At 42.8% G+C, this 18473-nt stretch overlaps 1 long non-coding RNA gene across 1 annotated transcript; it reads right to left on the bottom strand.

The window, feature by feature from the left end:
* Positions 1-7249: 7249 nt before the first annotated feature.
* Positions 7250-9204, bottom strand: LOC144585829 (uncharacterized). Its single transcript, XR_013540394.1, has 2 exons — positions 9064-9204; positions 7250-7549 (listed from the first exon to the last, which is right to left on the bottom strand). It is a non-coding gene; the product is annotated as an uncharacterized LOC144585829 (long non-coding RNA).
* Positions 9205-18473: the final 9269 nt, after the last annotated feature.

The raw sequence follows: 18473 nt of genomic DNA, 5'->3' as shown, positions 1-18473 counted from the left end.
AGAATGGTTTCCTGTAAGGAAAGGTGTTGGACAAAGGTGCATGTTATCTCTTTATCTATTCAGTCTGTATTATACTGAAAGTCAGACTCGATTCAGATGTAGCAGGAGTGGAAACTGGTAGAAGAAACATCAGTAATTTAAGATATGCAGCTGACACCAAATTCCTGATAGAAAGTAGTAATGACATGAAACGACTTTTAGTGAAAGTGAAGGAAAAAACTGCCAAAGCAAGACTGCAGTCAAGAATCAGAAGACTAAGACTCAGAACAGCAGCAATGTGGGAATTATTTGCTTTTTCTTCAGGTGGCCAGACCTGTACTTCAAGGTGAAAAAGGTATTACCAGTTGAGGAAAAAGAGCAAAGTGTGGGCTACCTGGCTGATACTCAGAACACTTCTTTACTCCTGGTAAGGCATCAAGACAGTATTAAGGATTCCATTGTAGCATATATGACTTTTCTAAATCTACAGCAGAAAACAGTGATGCCTTCTAACAGAATGGTTTTGGCAGGGGCTTAGGTAAATACAAGGAGTTTAGAGTTATTAGTCGCTATTCATCAGGAGTACAGGTATATCTAGCACTTCCATGCATCTCTTCTATCACTTGCTAGTGAATGTGAGAAAATTGCACTCAAATGTTATACTGCTTATCTTTTATATCTTGCTGTTAGCCGCCCCATGTAGACTTCAGTCCAGATGGGTGTGGTGTAAATGGAATGAATGAATGAATGAATAAATGAATGAATTAGAAAAGCAGAACTTCAACAAAAAAGTGGAAAGTTTGAAACTCAACAAAACTTGGCTCCCAGCTCTGAAGAAGACAGTGTGCAAAAGATCAATGAACTCTACCCAGAACCGGGGATCACTATTTATTTATTTATTTATTTATTTATTTATTTATTTATTTATTTATTTATTTATTTATTTATACCCCGCCTATCTGGACTACGTGTCCACTCTAGGTGGCTTCCATACAAAATCAAACAATAAAAACACAGACAAGTACATGTTGATTCAGTAACAACTACAATTAAAAAAATAGGGAAAATAAGAGAAAGAAAAGGAAAAAAATTAAGAGCTGGCTGGAGGGAAGGCCTGAACGAACAACCATGTTTTTAATTGGGTTTTAAAGATGCCCAGCGTAGGCGCCGCACGAATCTCCAGAGGGAGATTGTTCCAGAGGTGAGGAGCCACCGCCGAGAAGGCCCGGTTTCGTGTCTTCTCGTTCCGTGCCTCTCCCGGCGTCAGGCTCCTCAGCCTCACCTCCTGACTTGTGTGGGTGATCCGGGTAGACCTTGGTGGAAGCAGGCGTTCCGCCAAATATCGAGGTCCTAAACCATTTAGGGCCTTGTAAGAAAGCATTAAAACTCTGAAGTCGACGTGGAAACGAACAGGCAGCCAATGCAATGCGGCCAGCACTGGAGAAAAATGTTGGCATTTTCTCACTCCGGTGAGGAGTCTGGCCACCGCATTCTGCAGCACCTGAAGTTTCCGCATCAGCCTCAAAGGCAGCCCCACGTAGAGCGCGCTACAGTTGTCTAATCTTGAGATTACGAGCACATGCACCAAGGTAGTGAGTGCCCCTGTGTCGAGGTAGGGTCGCAGCCGGGCAATCCGCCAAAGATGGAAAAAGGTGGTGCGGACTACCAATGCCACCTGTGTTTCCATGGTGACCGTTGGATCCAAATATATGCCCAGGCTACGGACCCCACTCTTCGTGGCCAGGGCCACCCCCCAAACATGAGGGCGTTTCCCAAGCCACCATCCACAGGGCCACCCACCCTCAGAACTTCCATCTTGTCCGGGTTCAGCCTCAGCCCGTTCTCCTGCATCCATTGCAGTACAGTCTCCAGGCAGCGCTGAAGGGAAAGGACAGCATCACCTGCAGTTGGTGAAAAGGAGATGTAGAGCTGGGTGTCATCGGCATATTGATGACATGAAGCCCCACATCCCCTGATGACCCCACCCAGCGGCCTCATATAGTTGTTAAACGGCATTGGGGAGATGATCGACCCCTGTGGGACCCCACAATTGAGACTCCATGGGGCCGAGACACTCTCCCCAAGCTGTACTCTCTGGGGACGGTCCCCCAAGAAGGAACGGAGCCAGGCTAACACTAAGCCACCAATTCCCAACTCGGAGAGCCTCCCCAGGAGGATACCGTGGTTGACGGTATCAAAGGCCACTGAGATGTCGAGGAGGACCAGCAGAGACATTTTGCCCCTGTCGGCCTCCCTCAACATGTCATTGTACAGGGCGACCAATGCCATCTCTGTACCGTGGCACGGCTTGAAGCCCGACTGAAATGGATATACACAAAAGACCAGCTAAAGACACTCATCAATCACAGTGACAGATAATCTCTCCTCCTTATCACAACAATACACCACAACAAGACACACTAATCACCCATCTCCTAAAAAGGACAAAAGCTGATCTCACAGCCATAAATACTCAACTCCCAAGCAAACTACACCAGAGAACAGAGTGCTGTCCTCTGAAGATGCCGGCCACAGAGACTGGTGAAACATTAGGAAGAACAACCTTCAGAACATGGCCAAAGAGCCTGAAAAACCCACAACAATAATTAGAAAAGCACCTTGCATGAGTGTGATAGCTGGACACTTAAGAAACCTGATAGGAAAAAAAGGATTCATTTGAAATATGGTGCTCAATGAGAACTTTGTTGAGATCCTGAACTAAACAGAAAGAAGAACAATTGGGTTCTAGAAAAAAAAAATCAAGCCTGAACTATCTCTACAGGCAAAAATGTTGAAACTGAGGCTAATCTACTTTGGGCACATCATGAGAAGGCAGAATTCTCTAGAAAAGATAATAATGGTGGGGAAGGTGGAAGGCAGCAGAAAAAAAGGAAGAGCAAATACGAGAAGGGCTGACTCCTTAAAGGAAGCCACGGGCCTGAGTTTTCAAGAGCTGAGTAGAGCTGTTGAGGATAGACATTTGGAGACCACTCATTCATAGGGTCACCATAAGTTGAAGGTAACATGACATCACATAGCAGCAAATATGAGAGGATGAAAGTTAAAGTCTAAATGCTTATTAAAATTTGTGCCCCTATTAAAATATTACCTGTTTCTCACCTCTTTAGTCCCGGTTAGGAGGCAAAATCTTCTGGTGGTTGATGATATTTTCAAGGGGGTATCTTGATATGTTGAGGTACCCTTTCACATCAAGAAGAAAAAAAATTGTGTGTATTTGTTACTTCCTTAACCAGAAGCACCAGTGGCTAGAAAAAATGAATCCAACAAATTGTGCTGTGTCCATCAAATTCCATCTTGTCTCTAGTTAGGTCCAGGGTATACTGGGACGTGGTGGCGCTGCGGGCTAAACCGCAGAAGCCTGTGCTGCAGGGTCAGAAGACCAAGCAGTCGTAAGATCAAATCCACGCGACGGAGTGAGCTCCTGTCGCTTGTCCCAGCTCCCGCCAACCTAGCGGTTCGAAAGCATGCAAATGCAAGTAGATAAATAGGGACCACTTCGGTGGGAAGGTAACAGCGTTCCGTGTCTAAGTCGCACTGGCCATGTGACCACGGAAGATTGTCTTCGGACAAACGCTGGCTCTATGGCTTGGAAACGGGGATGAGCACCGCCCCCTAGAGTCGAACACGACTGGACAAAAATTGTCAAGGGGAACCTTTACCTTTACCTATACTGGAATCAGGAAACCTATCTAGTCCCAAATGATGCAAGTTTGCAAAATACCTTGCTGTTCCCAGAGCCAACTAAAGGAAATGTGTCTATCTCAGTTTCTCTAGGTGCCTCTCTAGCTTTATCACTAGGACATGTATGAAGCGTTTACATATGAAGGCTCATTTTAACAACTTTGGTGAGTTGCACTCCCTTAGGGAGCTCGTTGGGTTTGAAAAGCACTTTCTCTTTTCTGGCTTCAGTGCTTTGCTATCGAACATTTCACCAGTCTTTCTGCTACTCCCTGCTTTCATACTTCAGACTCAACATATAGTCAATATGCCATACAAAAAAGAGACAATAGGGAAAATCAATGGAGGATAGCAGGACTCCAAAATTAGGGTCCTTAGGCAGTCTTTTAGTAGTGCAGCAACCAACTTCCTGGTTTTAATAGGGCCTAAACTCTTTGTCCTCATTATTCTGATAAGATAGCAGTTCCTGTATTTTCAAGTAATTGCTGAGTAATTCTTTGGCCTTTTTGAAAGAAGAGCATCAACTGAAATATAGAAAGAGACCAAACTGACAGAGACAGCTTAGAAAAGGAGGTCATTATCACAAGATATAAAATGGAGATTTTTTAATGATAAATGACACCTTACAAATGAAAGTGAATTTTTTACTCCCACATTTTATCTAAGATACAAAACAGACAGTCAGCTTCAGAATCAGCAAGGAATAACAGATTATTCCCTCAGAGATGAATCTTTGAGTGCTTGCAGAATCAACATATAAACAGGGACCATTGTTTCTTTACAATGAACAAACACTAAATAAACTTTGCAAGGACTTGAATTTCACAGCTTTTTGATCTTGTAAATTAGTTGGGTCCGTGGGTGGGAGGGACTGTTTTCTCATCTCAGTGAGATTTCTCTGCACAAGATTTTTCTACCCCTTGAGAAATCTCATGGTCATTTTTCCCCCTGGAAAAATGCTAAGCTATGCAGTGTATTATGTTTTCTGCACAAAACTGTGTCTTTCTTGTAGAGGATTCACTAGAAAAGACACTAAGCTGAAATGAATTGGCCATGAAGAATCATGGCCACACAGCAATTAAAAGTGACAACATTTGGGGGGGGGGACAAAACATTTTCACCAGAAGCTAGAATATCTCAATGTTTTAGGTGAAAATCCCAGTGGGGAATTTCAGCATGGCAAGAGTATGGAATTGGCTAAGAATTTGACATTTTCAGAACTCATCATATCTCTAAGCAAGAGCAAAATAAGAGTGTGATTATATGTTGAAATACTTCCGTATTTGTGTCAGGTCTAGCACACGTGGAATTGCTTTAAAATATTGGGGGGGGGGGGGCTGAGAAGTATGCGTTTTTGTTTGATAAGCTTTTTAAACATCTACTAGGGACTTGTTTGTTTTAACTTGATTATGAATGTGATTTATTTTGATTTGTTTTTGCATATGTGTTCACCTGTGTCTGGAGCTGACTGTGGCTCTGATCATCAGCTTCTTATAGCAAAACTCAAGCTTAAACTGAAGAAAGTAGGAAAAATCACTGGGCTAGTCAGGTATAATCTAAATCAAATCCCTTATAAATACACAGTGGAAGTGAAGAACAGATTTAAAGAACTAGATTTGGTGGACAGAGTGCTTGAAGAACTATGGATGGAGGCCCTTAACGTAGCAACAAAAACCATCCCAAAGAAAAGGAAATGCAAGAAAGCAAAGTGGCAATCCTGGTAGCAAGATTGCATCAGTTTTGTGGATATAAAAGTAACCAAGTCAGTACATTCTTCTGTGGGTAGAGTTTGAAGTTTTGAATATTATCCTGTCCATTTACTGTCTGGAATGCTGTATATAGCTACTCTAAATATTTTCCTGAAACTACGACATAAAAACCTTCATTGGAGAAAGACAACAATTTGTCTGTGCGTTATATTGTTTGAATCTGTGACAACAGAATTCTCAGTATGTCTTATTTTTCACTGCTGTCCAGAGAAGAGAAAGCATTTTTTTTTTCATTCCTGGACTGTGCTAATTACTAAGAGTGATATATTTCACACACATTCCGACAATCTTGCACCTGGATCAAAAGTTATTCCAAGGGGATGCACAATTGACCCAAGAAGCATGTGACTTTCAATTAATTTAAATCCCCTTGATCCAGAGCCTGATTTATTTCAATAGTTTAGCTGCACATTACTTTGCACATTGTGAAGTTGAGGAATGTGTTAAAGCAGAGGTCGTCAACCCCCGGTCTGTGGCCCGTTGCCGGTCCATGGCTTGAGCCCGACCGGGCCACGAAGACAGACTTCCCGCCCCCCTGCACGCACTCCCTTCCCCACAGCTGCTTTGCACGCACGCGTGTCAGCGCCGTGAGCACTCCCTCACCCCTTCATGCAGGCTTACGTATGCTGCCTTTGTGGCCCGGCGGTGGTGGCAGGGCTGGAGGAGAGCCGGAAGGCAGGGCAAGGCCTGGGTGTTCTGGTGGCCATTCTCCCAGCGGCAGCGGCGGCGATGGGGGTGAGGGGGTGGCTGGGGAGGCCCAGGTGTTCTGGCGGCCCTCCTCCCAGCAGCAGCGTTGGTGGCGACGGGGCTGAGGGGGTGACTGGGGGAGAGCCGGAAGGCAGGGCAAGGCCTGGATGTTCCGGCGGCTCTCCTCCTGGCAGTGGTGGCTAGGGGGGTGGGCAAGAGCCAGATAAAATTAAAAACACTCCCAGACTTCCGCCGCTGCTGCCACGGGTAGGGAGCTGCTCCTGTGCATGCGCGAAGTGGTGAGGGAATGCACGCACGCACCATAGGCGCGCACGCTCCCCAACCACTGTGTGCATGCGTCGGAGAGGGCAAGCGCAAAGGGCCGCCCCACCTCCATCAGGGACTCCGCCGCTCCGGACTAGTAAAAAGGTTGGGGAACTCTGTGGATGGTCACCCTTTTTTCATTGCTTAAATCTGGTAATTGTAAAATTCAATCTTGTGTGTTTGTCCTCTCCCTCCCTCATCTATCTATCTATCTATCTATCTATCTATCTATCTATCTATCTATCTATCTATCTATCTATCTATCTATCTATCTATCTATCTATCTATCTATCTATCTATCTATCTATCTGTCTGTCTGTCTGTCTGTCTGTCTGTCTGTCTGTCTGTCTATATTTTTGTCTGTCTGTCTGTCTTTCTGTCTGTCTGTCACCATGATTCATGCTTCAAGTGTGTGTGTGTGTGTGTGTGTTTGTGTCCGTGTGTGTGTGTGTGTGTGTGTGTGTGTGTGTGTGTGTGACTCACTTATTTCTCTCCAAACATAGGAATTGTTTTTATCAATGTTTATTCAGGTTAAGAAGATTAATGTGTAGTACTTTAATCTTTTAATTGTCCAGCTAGTTAATTTCTTTAAAGACATTTTTGGTTGGTTTTCTGTTTTCTTGAACATGCTTTGGTCTCTGCAACAAAGCAAGAATGAAAATCTATGTCTCATGCTGTGGGTGGTGGCATTATTTAGATTTTAATAATAGTGAGTCCTTGGAATGGGAAATTTTTTAATAATAAATATGGAGCTCCACAACACACAATCTGTCAGAAGTGAACATACACATGCAAGAACAAACCAGTGAAATCTGAGAACTTAACAGTAACTACACAAAATTAAATATTTAACAAAACCACAAAAGATGAAGAGATAATTAAACAGGAACATGAACTTGAAAGAGAATGGAATAAAATACCATAGTTTTAATGATTAATAATAATCTGAAGAGTCAGCCTTGATGCCTTCCTTCCTTCCTTCCTTCCTTCCTTCCTTCCTTCCTTCCTTCCTTCCTTCCTTCCTTCCTTCCTTCCTTCCTTCCTTCCTTCCTTCCTTCCTTCCTTCCTTCCTTCCTTCCTTCCTTCCAAAGCTGTAATAAAATAAAGGTATTGTGAAATAATTCTTCAAAATAGGTTAGACTCTATCTTATTGTTCAAATCCCCAAACTAAATCCAGATTTGTGATAAAATTTTATACAGGACATGAACACAGAAATATTTGCAAGTTGTTGGAACAAAATTGGACAGATCTAGAAGTAAAACCCCCAGACATGGCTATAATGATGGATAGTTTGTTACTAGAGATGCTTGGCACCTATGTCTCATCTGCTCAGTAATGTCTACCATGACACAAATGGACGCAGATAATCTGCAAATATTCCATGACAATATGAACAATAGAGAATGGAACTGCAGACCTGCATCAAAATCTAGAAGGGAATCTACCAGTGAGTGTTAGGAAATAAAAATTCTCAGGCAAGATCTCCCAGCCCAATTCATTTTGCTTTTTATGAAAGCATACACTTTTTCTTTTGGGAAGGCCACATTCTTGCCTTTTTTTCCTTGGGGGCTTGCAGACATGTCTCATAGCAGAGTGGGTAGCAGATAGTGCTACTTGCCCCAAATGCCAAAATGGCTAGTTACAACTCTGAAGTTGGGTGATTTACATTAAATTCTCTGCTGGAGAATAATGGCACACTCCTCTGAAACATGGCAGAGAATGCTATGTCCCTCCGTAAGCTACAAATCCAGGTAATGTGATATCAAATAGCTATTACTATGGCATATGAATATGTCCTTAAATTGTGGGACATAGCAGTTTTTAGTGGTAGCCAGGAATGTAGGAATGCATCCACTAGTACAACATTGGCTGAAATCCTGCTGCTTAACATAAGAAAATGTATACCTTTCAGTCCATTCCTAATAAGTCTTCACCGTGAACAAACATGGGCAGTAATTTTAGTGTAGACTCTTTATTTGCTGGCTAGGAAAGGACTGAAAGTTACAGTTTTTTAATGCTAAGCAATCAGATAGGGGTATAATGGCTGGAATCTGATTGCTTAGCATTAAAAAACTGTAACTTTCAGTCCTTTCCTAGCCGGAGTCACTACTAGATCTGAAGAAGCCTGGGCATGGCAAAGCTCCATGGGAGCTGCAAGGGATTATGTGATGGGTAGTTTTGTGAGATATATCTTTTATAAAGTCTATTGGGCAGAAAGCCTACCTATCCTATAATCTCCTGTAACTCCCATGAAGCTTTGACACAACCAGCCATTTCTTCTTCTTCGGAGGCAATGACATGTCTGGAGGCCCAGGAAGCCCAAATGGGAGCAATGAAAACAGTTCTGTGGACTTTGGGCTGCAGGTCCCAGAATTCTGGCTGGGAGAATTCCTGGTGAATTCTGAGAGTTGCTGTAAAAATAGTTCAGAATTCATAGCTCTTCCATCTTTTAATCACCTTTCAGTCTGTCCTGGAGTGAAGTAAGATTAGCTAATAGTATCAGGAGGTTGTCTTTGGATATATCCTATGAAGAACAACTAAAAGAACTAGGTATATTTAGCTTAACAAAGACTGAGAGGAGACATGATAGCAGTCTTCTAATACCTGAAGGGTTGCCACATGGAAGAAGGTATTGATATATTCTCCATTGTGCCTGAGATTAGGACAAGAACCAACGGGTGGAAACTCATCAGAGGGAGATCCAACCTGGAAATAATGAGGAATTTCCTGATGGTGAGAACCATTAAGCAGAATAGCTTGCCTCCTGGAGGAGGCAAAGATTGGACAGCCATCTGTCTGGAGTGGTATGAGGTCTCCTGCCTTGGGCATGGGGTTGGACTAGAAGATCTCCAAGGTCCCTTCCAACCCTACAACAATTCTATATGATACAATATGATATCCTTCTTTGAGCTGTTAAGAAGCAATTTGGAAGGGATAACCAGGGATATGAAATTTCATTTTAGTGATAAGAACTGATCAGTTTTTGCCAATTTCTGCATATATACAGCAGGAAGAAATTTAAATTTAAAAATGCTCCATGTAAGAGAAAGTAAAATTGATATATTTGCTCAAACAGGCAAAAGGAAGTTAATGCTTAGCTCTCAAAATTCTAGATCTTCAATCTGAGCCCATATGAATTCAACCATGTTCTGCTGCTTAAATTAGGATCATGAATCCTCTTTCCTGACAAGCTCCTTATCTTGACCTGCCACCTGGCAAACAGGTACAATATGGCCTTCTCCATGCAAAGAATAACTATACCTGTTGAATATTACTGGTACCAATGGCTGAGAAAGGTATTTGTTTCATTATGATGATGAAACATACTTTTACAAACAGAGGGAACCTAAGATGTAAATAATTTTATTGTGAGCAAATGGTAAACCTCCCTAGAGATAACAAAATCATGTGGTTTCTGGCCAGTCTTCCGAAACTGGCAATTTTTGCTGGCATCATGGAAGCTGTAGTCAACATGTTTGAGAAGACTAGGTTGGAAGAATCTGCTGTAGTCAATTATCAGTGTGGTCTCATATATGTGTACTCATAAGTCTTGTCATGATCAATTGAACTTCATAATAATTATGTGCCATCAAGGCAATTCCAATATATGATGATGATGATGGGTTTTTAGGTGAAAATACTCAGACACAGTTTGAAGGTCCTTTCTTTTGCTGGAACTGTGCAGTTTGCCCGAGGCTGAGCAGTGGCAGGTCACATAACCCCAGTGAAGTAGCACAGGTTGCCTGCACCTGAGGTAAGGCAAGTATTGTACCTCTTCAAGGTTGCCTTGGTGCCAGTGGAGCCCCCTCCCTGCAGCTCCCCCTCTATGCAGCCCATCTGCCCACTTTCTTTACACTTGAGGAAGGAGGCTAGGCTGCTCAAGGCCACCCTCTCCAAGGAGGTGGATCCACTTTACAATAGCCAAACCCCACTGCTGCTGCCTGTCCAGCAGGGGAAACAGAGAAAGTAAGGCAGCCACTGCAAGAAGAGGGTAAGAGAGAGTTGCCCATGTTCTTCCTCGCTGTGTGCTCTGTATGGGTCCATAGCAGGGCTGAAATTTTGCACCCTAAGAATTTTGCACCCAGGACAACTGGCCGCTGTTGCTATAAAATGTGCATCCAGCCGCTGGCAAGCTTGTGGAAGCAACAAGTCAAATCTCTGGCTTGCATCCACGCTCCTGACTACTTTGAACTTTGTTCTCTGGACCCTTGGCTTCGGACTCTGACCCTGGACTACATTGTGTGATTTGGCTTTGGATCCTGACCTCAGATTACGGTTTGTGATTTGGCTTTGGCATGTTTATATCGGCTCTGCATTCTCTGAACTTCTGACATTGGACTGGCTTATTGGACTCTGCTGTTGAAACCCCCGGGAACGTGACAGCCGGATAGGAATTTTTGACGTTCATCTTGATTGGCCTTTGGATGGAGGGATTTTTTTGGCATATCCTATACTGGAAGAGGGTTTGTTGGCATTTCAATTGAATTTTTTTTTTGGTCACACTGCTGCATGGTGGGGAAAAAACAGTGCGTATTTTTCCGTTGTCTCCCACTGTAATTTCAGGTAAGCCAACAGCACATCCGACCTCCTGGCACTGCAGATCATGCGATTACAGTGCCTGTGGTGGGAAGATGTGCTGGGCCACTTTCGGACAAACAATCATTGAGTAAAGATGGCTTGAGGTCTGGGGGTGTTTATTAGTGGCCAGCTGGGTTCCTGCTGTCTTTAAGACTGCTGGAACCTGGGGCTGGGGACTCGCCCATTTCTTGATCAAGGGTTATTTGGATAATCCGACCAGTTACCTATTTCCACACTACAGCAGGCCCCCTCCTTTTTGCCAAAGGATGGCAAAACTTTGGAACTGAATTTGTATTAATAAAGTGTGGCCTGTGTATAACCCATATCACCATTTCACATCTTTTATTCCGGGGTTTGGAGGGCAATATACTTGTCTCTGCATTGAATCCTTCCTGCAAGTGATGTGTTTTGTGCTTTCCCCCAGGAGACCAATGGGTTGATTTGATTTGATGGCAAGGCAATGCCATTCAGCCTGACAATTGGCACTCTCAGCTTCCACTGAGCCATCATAGTGTTGTTTGATTCATTAGTTCCACATTTTCCTGACATAAAAACCTTGGTTCTTGTCGATGGTTGCCAAATACTGAAATTCTCCTGGAGGAGTTGCAGTAGTCATTGTGTTTCCAATTGCTCTGAATCCCCAGAGTGGCTTGAATCTGTGTGTCACTGAGTAAAAGTTGGCATTTAAGGGCCTGGTTCCCCACTGTGCCTAATTAGCCATCTGATTTGTTTGGCATTGTAATGCATTTGAGAGGCAGACTGGGTAAGCACACATGAGGCTGAACTCAGAGAATGCTCCTTGAACAACACCCACATCAGAGCACACTGTCAAGTTTTAACTTGACTCAAGTTTTCATAGGAGTGGGGAGAAGGGGAGGAGAGTGTTTTCAAGTCAATCACGTAGATTTGTTCAAACACAGATTTCACAATGACATAATCTTCATTGCAATGAGGTCAGGCAAAGCACTGGGCAAATAGTAGCTAATTTTGTTCATTAACATCAATGGTGTATTGCACCAAATCACAGAGGAACCAATTTGGGCATTTTCCCACTTGTTCACCATGAACCAACTGGCATGGATCAACACACAGGTGGATTTACCAAACAATACTGTAAGGCTCAGAGCTGATTCCAAGACATGCCTTATCATTAGGCCTTACAAGTACTGTATGCACATTCATGTTTTTGGACTTCAACTCCCAGAATTCTGCAGGTAGTTGTAGTCCATTGTACCCCTATTAGGCTGAGAAAGACAGGTAGTAGGGCATTCCATTTATCTCTCTGCCCAGGTAAGGCACTCACTGATCTGGATACCTGCTCATGCTATTCCATGTTCTGTCCAGTTGTGAATACCACCACCCAGAATAAGGGTGTACATGGCAGATGAGTTTTGGGGCTCCTTACTTTGGAATGTACATGGCAGAAGAGTTTTGGGGCTCCTTACTTTGGACACATCACGAGAAGACGGGATTCTCTGGAAAACAATAATGCTGGAAAAGACAGAAGGCAGCAGAAAAAGAGGAAGACCAAATATGTGATGGGGTTACTCTCTAAAAGAAGCCACAGACCTGAGCTTTCAAGAGCTGAACAGGGCTGTTGAGGATAGACATTTGGAGATCACTCATTCATAGGATTGCCATACATTGGAGGCAACTTGATGGGAAATAACAACACCAAGACCCCCTCAGAGCCTGGCACTCAACTGGACAGAGAAGAAAGTGTCCAGGAATTTGCAAAGTGTATAGTTTCTCTAGGCTCCCCAAGTTCTCCAGTTCTACTGGAACAAAGATTCAGACAACATAGTTCCAGTCATCAAAGTCTATTTACACATATACAACTACAAATAGACAAACCGGCAGTATCTCTGTGTCTGAGTAAATGAGCTCTTGGAGCAGTTGAGTTCAGGACAGTATGGGCTCTCAAACTGAACCAAATTGAACATGTATACTCACAATAGCCAATGGCAAATGACATTACATCAGCTTCTTGCATCATCCGCCTACTCATCATGACTCTTCACTTTTTCTTCATTAATTGCATCTACTGTGCTTGACCTTTCCCACATATCTATTTGTGTTAATAAATTCTAACTGTATGACAATATCAAAACCTTGACAAAAAGATCCAGTCTTTGGAGATGGTAGGGCTGTGATTGCTGTGCCTATCACATCCTTCTCTTTATCATCTTCCTCAGGCAGGAAGAGAGCTTCTCCATTGTTGTTTATTCCCCCTCTTCTGTTTTGGCCAGGTTTTCGTCCATGAGGGTGACATTGCCATCACCATGTTTTCTTGAAGCATGTGAGTGAGGGGTAGGCAGGTTGTGCTTCTCCTGCCTCATCTTCCTTGCCAGCGGGAAGTAGATAGGAGCCTCCTTATGCCTGTGAGGCATGACTGTGACTTCTTTATCTAGCAAGGGAAGGAGTATGCTGTCATGAGTGGCAAGGGTGGCAATTTGCTTCCCCTCTGAAGTGATGGGATATGGGCTTTGCAGCTGCTTCATTAGGCGATACTGGACCATGGCAAGATGGCAAACCTTTTCTCGCTGCAGGGCCTCCATTCTTCCCATCTGTATTTGGGCCTGGAAGACCAAGATTAAGTGTGGCTATATGGAATGGTACATTGTATGCAAACACAGTGTGTGCCATTGTATGACATCACTCCTTATCATACGGCGTATCTGTTCAGGCATCAGTACAGTTGTGCCTTGACTTATGAAGGCCCTGACCTACAAACAATGTGACTTATGAATAGCTCTGGCCACAAAATTTTGCTTTGACTTATTGCTGGAGCTTTGACCTACAAACAAAAAGAACCAAAAAAAAAAAAAAAAAAAAGGAAGGCGAAAGGGGTGGGAAATTCAAAAAAACTAACCATTGGTGGCAAAGAGGCTGCTTCTTTCCCAACAGTTAGGGAAAAGGAGGCTCAGCCTTTTTTAAAAGAAAAAAAGCAGCACCTTATTACTCCAAAGCCTCCCAGGGGTCAAAGCCTCAGAGGTCCCCCACCACCGCTGATTGCCACCTTCGGAGGCCTCCCGGGGTTTCCCTACCACTGCCAGAGCCCCCCCCCGACTTCCCTCACCGCCTCTCTCCACCGCTGAAAGGCCCTCCGGCCTTTCTCAGCCAGCATACCACTTCTTTAAGGCGGTGGGGGAAGTCGGGAGGGCCTCTGATGGTGGTGGAGAAGCAGCGTGCTAGCTGAGAAAGGCTGGAGGGCTCTTTTGGCGGCAGAGAAATGCGGCGGGGGAGGCCACAGGAGGCCTCCGAAGGTGGCAATCGGCAGCGGTGGGGGACCCCCGAGAGGCCTGTGCATGCATGTGTGCCAGGGTGGATAAAAAGGCAAGGCAGGTGGGATGTGGCCCACGGGCCATAGTTTGTAGACCCCTAGTACTAGAATTCTGGAGAACAGGATTTGAATGCCTGCTCCACCTTGGAAACTGACTGGGAGAATGGAACTGGTAAAACCACTTTTTAAAAATCCCACTTAACTTGAAAGCTCTATTAGGGTTGCTATAAATCAATTTTGACTTGACTGCACAAAACAAAAACAAGAACATGATTGGACAGGAGATTTAAACAGACAGACAGACGGACGGACAGATGGATAGACGGACGGATGGATAGATAAGACTTTGTAGTTGACTTAAAGAAGACTTGAAGATCAGAGTTGATGGTTGAAGCTTGATGAGAGAAGTCCTGGACAATGAAGTTGATAACTAAGGGAAGCAAGAAGCTGATGTTGTAAAGTTGTGGTGCAGTTTGACAGACAGCAGAGCACAACAGCAGAAAGCTTGAAGCAGAGTCTTGACCACAAGCAACTTCAGCAAGTAATGCATGACATACTTATATAATCCTGGAAGTCAGGAGCAACAGAAGAAACTAGAAGCAAAGGAAGAGTGCCTCACAGTGTTAAGTTTCACATTGTGAGTGACTGGCTGATAAAAAGATAAAGAAAATCTGGTCTGAGGAAAAAGATGCTGAGTTCTTGCTTAATTGGCAAAGACTCTTTTACATATTGAGAACTGTAGCTAAACATATTTAACTTCAGAACTCAGTCTACTTATGGAAAACCAAAACTGTATTCTTTTATGCAAATAATTCCTTCAAAAATCTACCTCCCCAAACATACACCTTTTGTTGTCTATATTGTTAGCATTAATCTCACACTAGATTAGCATTAATCTTATATTAATCGATCACAGGGTTGCAGTTGTATATTATTATTGTGCATAATTTAAGAAAAACTGTACAGTTTCACAAATGATCGTATTTTGCAAAATGTATATAATTTGAAAAAAAAAAATTAGCTAAAACTCTGACAACTGCTTCCCTGTTCTGGGGTCTTTTAAAATAAAGCACGCTTGCAACATTTTAATCAATCAGCCAGTCCTCTGCATGCTGTCTGACTGTAACTGCATGTGCGTTGCTTCTCAAAGAGAAGAGACATCAAATTTGGACAGACGTGTTGCACATAAATCTTGAGGAAAAAATCACTGATTCATATGCTGGAAGTCTCACAGGAGTTGAATAAAGTCTCAGTACGTTCTCTTGCCCAGAATGTCTAATTTAGTGAGATTTCTTTACTTAAAATCCAACCTTTTTTTTTCACACGAAAGTAAAAATCTTCTAATTGATTGCCACTCAGACATGGGTATTTTTACTTCATCTCTTCAGTGGTGAACATCTAGTCTTGGCTGCTCTCTGGACTCAAATTGAGCCTTGGGCTACAGAAATGATAATAATGAAGACATAATTAAATTTTAATCATTAGCAATGCAGTCATACATGCATATCCACATGCTGAAAATACTAATCTTGTTGACATGTGCTATAATCCAGAAAGATATTTGGAACCATTTGTCATAATCAGATTAGCGTTAGGCACAAGTCACTGCACTCTTGAAACCAGACCAAGATTGTGGCATGATCGAAAAAGAATTGAACTCCATACCAGCATGCTGATGTGGGAGAAAGCATCATTTCTTGTACTGGTGGCACAGAGTGGGGCCGGATAATGTGTCTGACATCTCCATATATCAGACATCCACCCATCATAGTGGTGCTTCAATTAGATGAATCACCTGCTAGTTCCAAGCTTTCTGTATTGTGCCTCCCATGAGAGGGACAGTGAAGATCACTCCGTGTCTGTGTTGCTGATGGAGTAGGTCATGTGCCCTGCCACCTGCGTAGCCTTGGGCAAGCTGCACCAGAAAGAGGGACTAGTTAATCTATTCTGAATACTGTATTCCTAGAAAACCTAGAAGGATTGACATAAATTGGCATCAATTTGAGAACATACTGTTACCGTTGCTGCTGCTGTTATTATAGTCAGATAGTTTAATAGAGCATAAGTTATTTTATCAAATGTGAAGGGAGCAACTTATGGACGTGCCTATGTCCATGAAAGTTCATTCCAAATAAAGTGTGGTAGCCTGAAATTTGCAGCAAGGCCCAGTTGTTTTTGATGAAGCAGATTAACAAATAAAGGTAAAGGTAAAGGTTCCCCTTGACAATTTTTGTCCAGTCGTGTTCAACTCTAGGGGGCAGTGTTCATCCCCGTTTCCAAGCCATAGAGCCAGCGTTTTGTCCGAAGACAATCTTCCGTGGTCACATGGCCAGTGCGACTTAGACACGGAATGCTGTTACCTTCCCACCGAAGTGGTCCCTATTGATCTACTTGCATTTTTGCATGCTTTCGAAACAGGCTCTATGTATAAATAGAAATTAAACCACTCTTAAAAGTTTGTTGTTATTGTTGTTATGTGTCGTCAAGTTGCCTTTGACTTATGGTGGCCCTGTGAATGAATGTTCTCCAAAATGTCCTGTCCTCAGCCACCCTGTTCTTGCAAAGTCAAGCCCATGATCTTTTTTAAGGGAGTCAATCCATCTCATATTTATAATTCCTCTTTTCCTCATGCCTTCCTTCTTTCCCAGCATTATTGTCTTTTCCAGGAAATTCTGCCTTCTCACGACATGCCCAAAATTGGACAGCCTCAGCCTCAACATTTTTGCCTCCAGAGATAGTTGAGGCTTGATTTGATCAAGGACCTACTTCTTTTTCTTTCTGGCAATCCTGGGTATTTGCAAAACTCTCCTGCAGCATCATATTTCAACTGAATCAGGTCTTTCTCCTGTCCGTTTTCTTAACTGACCAGCTTTCACACCCAAACGTGGTGATCAGAAACACAAGAGTGTGGGGCAGCTTGATCTTGGTATTTGGCATCTAATATAAATATCAGAAAAGCATAAAATAATAAAATACACACTCTCAGATAAATTTCAAGTTGTATTAACTTGTAGAGATTGTGAAGCAGGCAATGAGTCTTTCCATGGCACATTTCATGAATTTAGTAGTCTTATAGGATCTAGAGTATAGCAGTTTGTGCTAGCTAGCAGAAATAAAACTGTGCATAAAGGGAAGTTGTTATTGATCCTGGTTGTTAAGGGTTTAAGATATTGATCCCTCAGATTGCAGCAAATCACCATGGCTGGCTACCTCCTTGGGAAAAACTCATAAGTATGTTGCTATTTTCATGGCCCAAATATTAGATTGCTTGGAGCATCCAAAAGTTCCCATGCCACCAGCATGACAACAGAGACACTGCTCTACATGGAGCGAAGGAAATAGCTCATTATTCAGATACAACCTGATACACTTCATTTCTTTCATATTGTTGGTCTGAGTTAAAACACAGACCACTCTCTGAAAACCACATTCCCTGCATTAGCTCAAGAGAAGGTATCTCTCAATATGGACATTCATTTGTAAAAATGGTCAGAAGTGTTAGTTCACTGATGAGGGGAAACAGCTTGTGCTGTATTCACTATATAACTCCATTACCATGACTGGGTTAAGAGTCTTAAGTACTTGTGGCAGAACAAATATAAAACAAAGCATGCACAACAGAAAGTTCCACTTTAAATGTTATTGCATACATTGTTCTCCACAGTTGCCTGTCAAGGAGAATAAAACATGTGCAGGATTGAGCTCACTGTGAAGGCTACACAGCTTGATTCAACTAATGCAGGTTGATTGTGGGAAATTAGGAGCAATACAAAACATATTTTAATGAAGAATATGTTCGAATAACAAAAGACAGAACCATGATTGGGGTTATCTATTTGCATTGGCAATCTGCTGTGTTTATAAAACTAATTCTTTGGGTCTCAAATAATTTTTATTGCATGTATCCATAAAGCAGCTTTTTACTCCACAATTTCAAATGTGCTTCATGAATTCTGAATGGTATTTAGGCATGATTTACCACGAGGTTGCACATCATTCCTGTTGATATGCCAATGTCTGAGCTCAAAAATCAGAGAATTAAAAAAACAAATGGATGAAGTTTGAAACATCGAGCTGATGACGTGGGCTATGATCTACAAAGCTTTATGTCAAAATTAGTAAGACAGTGGAACCAATTACCTCGAGAAATGGT

This window comes from Pogona vitticeps, chromosome 1 (genome assembly GCF_051106095.1).
Source record: "Pogona vitticeps strain Pit_001003342236 chromosome 1, PviZW2.1, whole genome shotgun sequence".
NCBI classification, from domain to species: Eukaryota; Metazoa; Chordata; class Lepidosauria; order Squamata; family Agamidae; genus Pogona; species Pogona vitticeps.
Note: the sequence above shows the minus strand (reverse complement) of the source record. Positions and strands in the feature narration are given on the sequence as shown.